General features: G+C 43.7%; 1 pseudogene; it reads right to left on the reverse strand.

The window, feature by feature from the left end:
* Nucleotides 1-4069: 4069 nt before the first annotated feature.
* LOC103124436 (proteasome subunit alpha type-3-like) lies at nt 4070-5064 on the reverse strand (annotated as a pseudogene).
* Between the last annotated feature and the right edge of the window lie 1659 nt (nt 5065-6723).

Here is a 6723-nt window from a genome sequence, read left to right on the forward strand (position 1 = left end):
TTGGTAGAGACAAAGAGAAATGAGAGGGAAGAGGGATAGAGAAGAGAGAGATGCCTGCAGCCATGCTTCAAGCATCATGAAGCTTCCCCCCTACAGAGGGGGACCAGGCGCTTAAATCCTGGTCCTTGCATACAGTAACATGCGCTTTACTGAGAGTCCCCCGGAGTCTAGGGTCCTTTATAATTCACGAGTCCGCTTCGTCTCCATGAAGGGAGGACTGGGAAAGAGAATTTCTGCTCTACAGGAAATGCTCGTCCTTGGTCAGCCTGATCACATTAAGATTAGGGCCAAGCACAGGGCCAGTGAGATAGCTCACCTGGGAAGGCACCTGTTTTGTCAGGTTTGAGTTAGGCCCCCACCACACTGTGTGTGTGTGTGTGTGTGTGTGTGTGTGTGTGTGTGTGTGTGTGTGTGTGTGTGTATGCGTGTGACAGAGAGAGAGAGAACTTGATGCTGTGTGTTTCACCCTCTCTCCTTCTCTCTCTCTCTTTTGCCTACAGGGTTATCACTCGGTCACAGTGCCAGCACTACACATCCATTGCTCCTGGTGGCCATTTTTTCCTTCTTTTCTTTTCTTTTTCTCTTTCTTTCTTTCTTTGGCCTCCAGGGTTATTGCTGGGCTCGGTGCCTGCATCATGAATCCACCGCTCCTGGAGGCTATTTTTCCCCCTTTTGTTGCCCTTATTGTTGTTTTCTTTTCTTTTTTTCACTTTTTTTTAAATTGGGGAATTAATGTTTTACATTCAACAGTAAATACAATAGTTTGTACATGCATAACATTCCCCAGTTTCCCATACAACAATACAACCCCCACTAGGTCCTCTGAATCCTTCCTGGACCTGTATTCTCCCTACCCACCCACCCCAGAGTCTTTTACTTTGGTGCAATACGCCAATTCCAGTTCAGGTTCTACTTGTGTTTTCTTTTCTGATCTTGTTTTTCAACTTCTGCCTGAGAGTGAGATCATCCCATATTCATCCTTCTGTTTTAATTCAATAGGACAGAGAGAAATTGAACGAGGAGGGGAGATAGAGAGCAAGAGAGAAAGATAGACACCTGCTGACCTGCTTCACCGCCTATGAAGTGTTCCTCCTGCTGGTGGGGAGCAGGGCCTCCAACCCCAATCCTTTTGCTTAGCACTATGTGTACTTGACCCGGTGTGCCACAGCTCAGCCCCTGCTTCTTTGTATCAGAAAAAAAAATCAGCCCGGAGCAGTGAAACCTTGATAATGACAAAACAAACAAAACATCAAGCAAGTGCACTGCGGCAAAGTAGATTTGAGTTAGACATTGGGGGAGGACTTCCCAAAGGGCTGGGCTCTCTCCCAAATTAATGATATTCTGAGACTTTGCCTTTTTCCATGATTTTTCAGAAGAAAGGGGGTCATTTGAGTAGTCTTTCAGCTGAGATAGGATGTGCTCAGGGTGGTATGGTCATAGACTTGGGCAATCTTTATTTTTTTTAAACTTTTAAAAATATTTTATTTTATATATTTTGCCTCCATGGTTATTGCTGGGCCTTGGTGTCTGCACTGTAAATCCACTGCTCCTGGAGGCCATTTTTTCTCATTTTGTTGTCCTTGCTGTTATTGTTATTGTTGTTATAGATGTTGTTATTGTTGGATAGGACAGAAAGAAATCGAAAGGGGTGGGAGAGAAAGATAGACACCTGCAGACCTGCTTCATCACCTGTGAAGCAACCCCCCTGCAGGTGGGGAGCCGAGGGTTCAAACCAGGATCCTTACATCTGTCCTTGCTCTTCTCACTACATAAGCTTAACCCACTGCTCTATTGCCCAGCCCCCCAAATATTTTATTTTTAAATATATATTTACTTCAAATAGAGACAAACATAAATTGAGAAGGAACAGGAAGATGGCAGTGAGAGGGAGGGAGAGAGAAATAGAGAGAGGGAGAGAGAGACCTGTAGCATTGGCTTCCCTCTGCAGGTGGAGACTAGAGGCTTGAACCTAGGTCCTTGAGCACTGTAATGTGTGTGCTCTACCAGGTGTGCCACTGCCCATTCTCAGTGGGTAGTCTTTCTATGGCAGACAGGATACTGGAGCTATAGAAGTCCAGCCACTGGATTCGAGGGTTTGGGAATGGAGGTGCAGAATCTGGAAGGGAATGTGGGTGACAGAAACCAGGGACATCAGGGCCTGGATGCTGCCTGTGTGCCTGGAATCACATCTCCCATGTCCAGCTAACACAAATCTCTCTGCTGTTTAGGTAGACAACTGAGGAGTTACTGCTCCCATTCGGAGGACTACGAGGGGATCAAGTCTATAAAAGGAAAGTGAGGGCCCAGGTGGTGGTTCACCAAGTGGAGTGCACACATTGTCATATAAAAGGACTTGGGTGCAAGTCATCCATCTCTGCCCCTAGGGGGAAAGATCTATGAGTGGTGTAGGTGCCTTTCCTTCTCTCATCCTCTTTTCTTTTCCCTCTTCTTCAGTCTCTCATCCTCTAACAAAAAGAAGGAAAGAAAGAAAGAAAGAAAGAAAGAAAGAAAGAAAGAAAGAAAGAAAGAAAAATGGGGTCAGGAGTTGTGCATCTGCTTGAGTGTACATGTTACCATGGGGCAGGATCTGGGTTCAAGCTCCTTCCTGGTCCCCACCTGCAGGGGGGAAGCTTCTGGTCTTTCTCCGTATCCCTCCAACCCTCATCAATTTCTCTCTACACTATCAAATAAAAGGGGGGAGTAAGAAAGAAAATTTTTGACTGCCAGGAATCGTGGAGCCATGCAAGTCTCCCCCCAGCAGTAGCTCTGGTAGCACAAAAAAGAATAAAAGTAAAAGGAGGTGAGTGAGTGAGTTAGGCTTGCTCTGGGATCCTGGCTCCACCCGGGCTCTTTCCATGCCCCTGACTGAGAGGAAGCAGCCAGGGCTGAGGTGCTCTAGGGTGCTGTGAGGTGCCCCCAAACCACCCTGGCCCCACACTGCTCTGGCCTGGTTACTTGTTCCTGACATCTTGTCCCCAGGGATGGGGTGGGGTTTGGGGGAGGGTTAGTGACAGCACTGCAATCCAGGCTGGACAAATGACTATCTCTTTCCCTTCTGGATTCTATTATTTTTCAGTTTATCCTGGTCAAAAAGCACAAAATGAATATCTGGAGGGGAATATATATAATCTGTGAGAAAATTGAAAAAAATATATCATTGTTTGGGGCCTGGGGCTGAGTGGGCCCTGGAGGCTGGTTCTCCCTGGCTGGTTGTTCAGGCTTTCCAGCCCGAGGCCCCCAGGGGACCTCTAACTAACCCAAAGGAGCTTGGCCTATGACCTGGTTACCAGGGTGTGTGTGTAGGGGGTGGGGTGGAGACATTGTGTGAGATGGAACCACAGCTACTCAACCTTCTTCCTTGGGAACATGGGGCTGTTCTTTTTTTTTTTTTTTTTTTTTTTTACAGAATTTATTTATTTATTTATTCATGAGAAAGACAGGAGGAGAGAAAGAACCAGACATCACTCTGGTACATGTGCTGCCAGGGTTCAAACTCAGGACCTCATGTGTGAGAATCCAATGCTTTATCCACTGCGCCACCTCCCAGGCCACAAAGGAAATAATAGCTTCTACATACCAGGGTGTTATTTAAGGCTCTAGTGGAAGGGCTCAATGTGATGGGATATTTTATTTTGTTATTTTTATTTATTTCTTTAAAATTTTTCTTTATTAGGGGATTGATGTTTTACAGTTGACAGTAAATACAATAGTTTGTACATGCATAACATTTCCCAGTTTTCCACATAACAATACAACCCCCACTAGGTCCTCTGCCATCATGTTCCAGGACCGGAACCGTCCCCCCACCCACCCCAGAGTCTTTTACTTTAGTGCAATACACCAACTCCAGTTTGTTATTTTTTTAGATCACTTTTCTATTTATTTACTTATTTGTTTATTTTTTTATTGAGAACTTAATTGTTTACAGCCCAGCTGTTGGCAGATGGGTACAATTTTTTATCTCACCAAGATAGGTATCTGCAAACCACTCTCACTCCCAAATTCAGTCCATCACTGTGCACCAGGACCTGAAAGCCCTAGCCACCCTCTGTCCCTTCAATTTCCTTTCTTTTCTTTTTTTCTTTTTTTTTTTTACAAGACAAAACTTTAATGAAAATTGGTCAATGGGTATGCAGTAATCCACAGGGCTAAATAGATACATAGGATTGTATTAGAAATTTAAAAATAGATGTAAATGTTACATATTGTCATCATCTGATTCATCTTCTTCCTTTAGAGATTCCTTAGCATATTTCTCTGCCTCTTCTCTTATGTCTTTTGGTACAATTTCAGGTCTTCCTTTAGTTAATTCACCAACCCAGCTGAGTTCTAATTCAAAAGCTTTATCCTTCACTTCATCATGCACTATATAAATTATTTTTGCAACTTCTTCAACAACATCACGACAGGTCATTTCTTTCATCTGAAGATTTTCTATTTCTGTCTTGGCAGCTTGCCTGGCTTTGCCAATGGCACAGCCCCAGTAACCGTATGAAACACCTGATGGATCAATCATGTAAAGCTGTGCACCATCATTTGCACTGTAAGATCCTAACATGAAACTGCAGCCAAAAGGTCTAACAGCACTGTAGAGGGTATATGCATGGACATACATGGCCACTCTAGACAAGATGTTTTAGTGGAATGTTATAGCCAAAGTTCGATCTAAAGTTGGAAGCTTCATCTCTTGCTATGTCTGCTAAAGAACGAGCATCTGCCAACAAACCGGCTACTGCCATTCCAACATGTCGGTCAACGTTAAAAAGTCGTTAGTTGGAACCTTCTTCATAAAGCTTAGAAAGGACTAATTTTTCTACTCCAAAGACAACTCCATCTTTACATCTGATTCCAATAGCTGTACTACTATTTTCCACAGCTTTCATAGCATATTCCACTTGAAAAACTCTTCCATCAGGAGAGAATGTAGAGGCTGACAGGTCATACCCCGTGCTGATGGAACTCATCTTGATAAAATCACAGGGAACAGCAGGGATTCAAGGCCTGAAGCGCTTCCCCTACCCAGCAGCACACAGGTTAATAACAGGTGCTCTCATTGGCTGTTCTTCCAACCAATAGTTTCCTTCTCTGTCTTTCTTTTCTTTTTTTAAAAAAAATATATTTATTTTCCCTTTTGTTGCCCTTGCTGTTTTTATTGTTGTTGTAGTTATTATTGTTGTTGTTATTGATGTCGTCATTGTTGGATAGGACAGAGAGAAATGGAGAGAGGAGGGGAAGACAGAGAGGGAGAGAGGAAGATAGACACCTGCAGACCTGCTTCACCACTTGTGAAGCGACATCCCTGCAGGTGGGGAGCCGTGTGCGCTTAACCCACTGCAATACCGCCTGACCACCTTCAATTTCCTTTCTCACCTTCATCAGAGTCCTTTGGTTCAGTACACCCAGTCCCAGTTTTACTTTGTTTCCCTTTTCTGTCCTTATTCCTTAAATTCTGTCCATGAATAAGGTCATTCATTTTTCACTTTTCCCTTTCTGGCTTATCTCACTTGACATGATTCCCTCAAGCTCCATCCAAAAGGAGGTGAAGAAGGTGACTTCATTATTATTAAAAAGCTGAGTATTTATTTTATTTTCAGTTTTAAACACAGCATTGCTCAGTTCTGGCTTATGGTGGTGCTGGGGATTGAACCTGGGACATTGGAACCACTGACCTGGCAGTATTTTTGGATAGCCATCATGCTATCTTCTCAGTCCTATTTTTAACTTAATTAAGTTCAAGAATTAATTTTTTTTTTTTTTAAATCAAAGCACTGCTCAGACCTCTGGTTCTGTCAGATACATTACAGCCCTTTTCAGTTCATGTGTGGAGACTTTACACAAAAGGAGACTCTTACTCTATCTTGTCACTTCCACTACACATCTTATAGCAGAGGCTTTGGCCTTGATGAAGCATCTCTCTGCTCCTAAACAGGTCATAGCCTGCTCCTGTGCAGAGCTTTGATCCCACGAAGGCCTGGGTTGTGGCTTCTTCACAGTGGCATTCCCAGTTCTTGACATAAAATAGTTGCTCAGTAAATCTTTCACTGGTATGTTTTGATACTAAGATATATCTTCTCTTAGAAGCGGTTTCTAGTATTGTGTGGGATGTTACAAAAATAAAGACAGATTGTTTGGCTGGAAGAATGTTCGGGGGGGGTTTCTGACAAATATTAAACTTCATAAGATAAGCATTGACAAAGTCTTGGGGTCAGCCTGAGTTAGAAATCTTTATCAAGGGGGCCAGGCAATGGCACACCTGGTTAAGTGCTCACATTACAGTGCACAAGGATGCAGGTTCAACTCCCTGTTCCCCACCTGCAGGGGGAAAACTTCATGAATAGTGAAGCAGGGCTGCAATGTCTCTCTGTCTCTGTCCCTCTCTATCTCCTCTTTCCCCTCTCAGTTTCTCTCCACTTCTATCCAATAGTAAATACATTTTTTTAAGAAAACAAATGGGATGCATTGGATCGACCTTCTCGTGGTGCATCCCGTGAGTACCCATTCATTGGGGAAACTGACGATCCTTCCTAGCCGACTGAATCCACATGGATCCCAGTCACTTTCAAAGCCAGCAACAAGCAGCTCCTGACAGCTTTCAACCTGACCTGTTGACTGGCTACAGAAGAAGGGCAAACGCTAGAAGAAGAAGAAGAAGAAGAAGAAGACGACAAACCTTTATCAGCCCTATAGGCACAATAACTTTCATTTCTCCTTTTGCCACTTTCA

Source organism: Erinaceus europaeus, chromosome 13 (genome assembly GCF_950295315.1).
Source record: "Erinaceus europaeus chromosome 13, mEriEur2.1, whole genome shotgun sequence".
NCBI lineage: Eukaryota > Metazoa > Chordata > Mammalia > Eulipotyphla > Erinaceidae > Erinaceus > Erinaceus europaeus.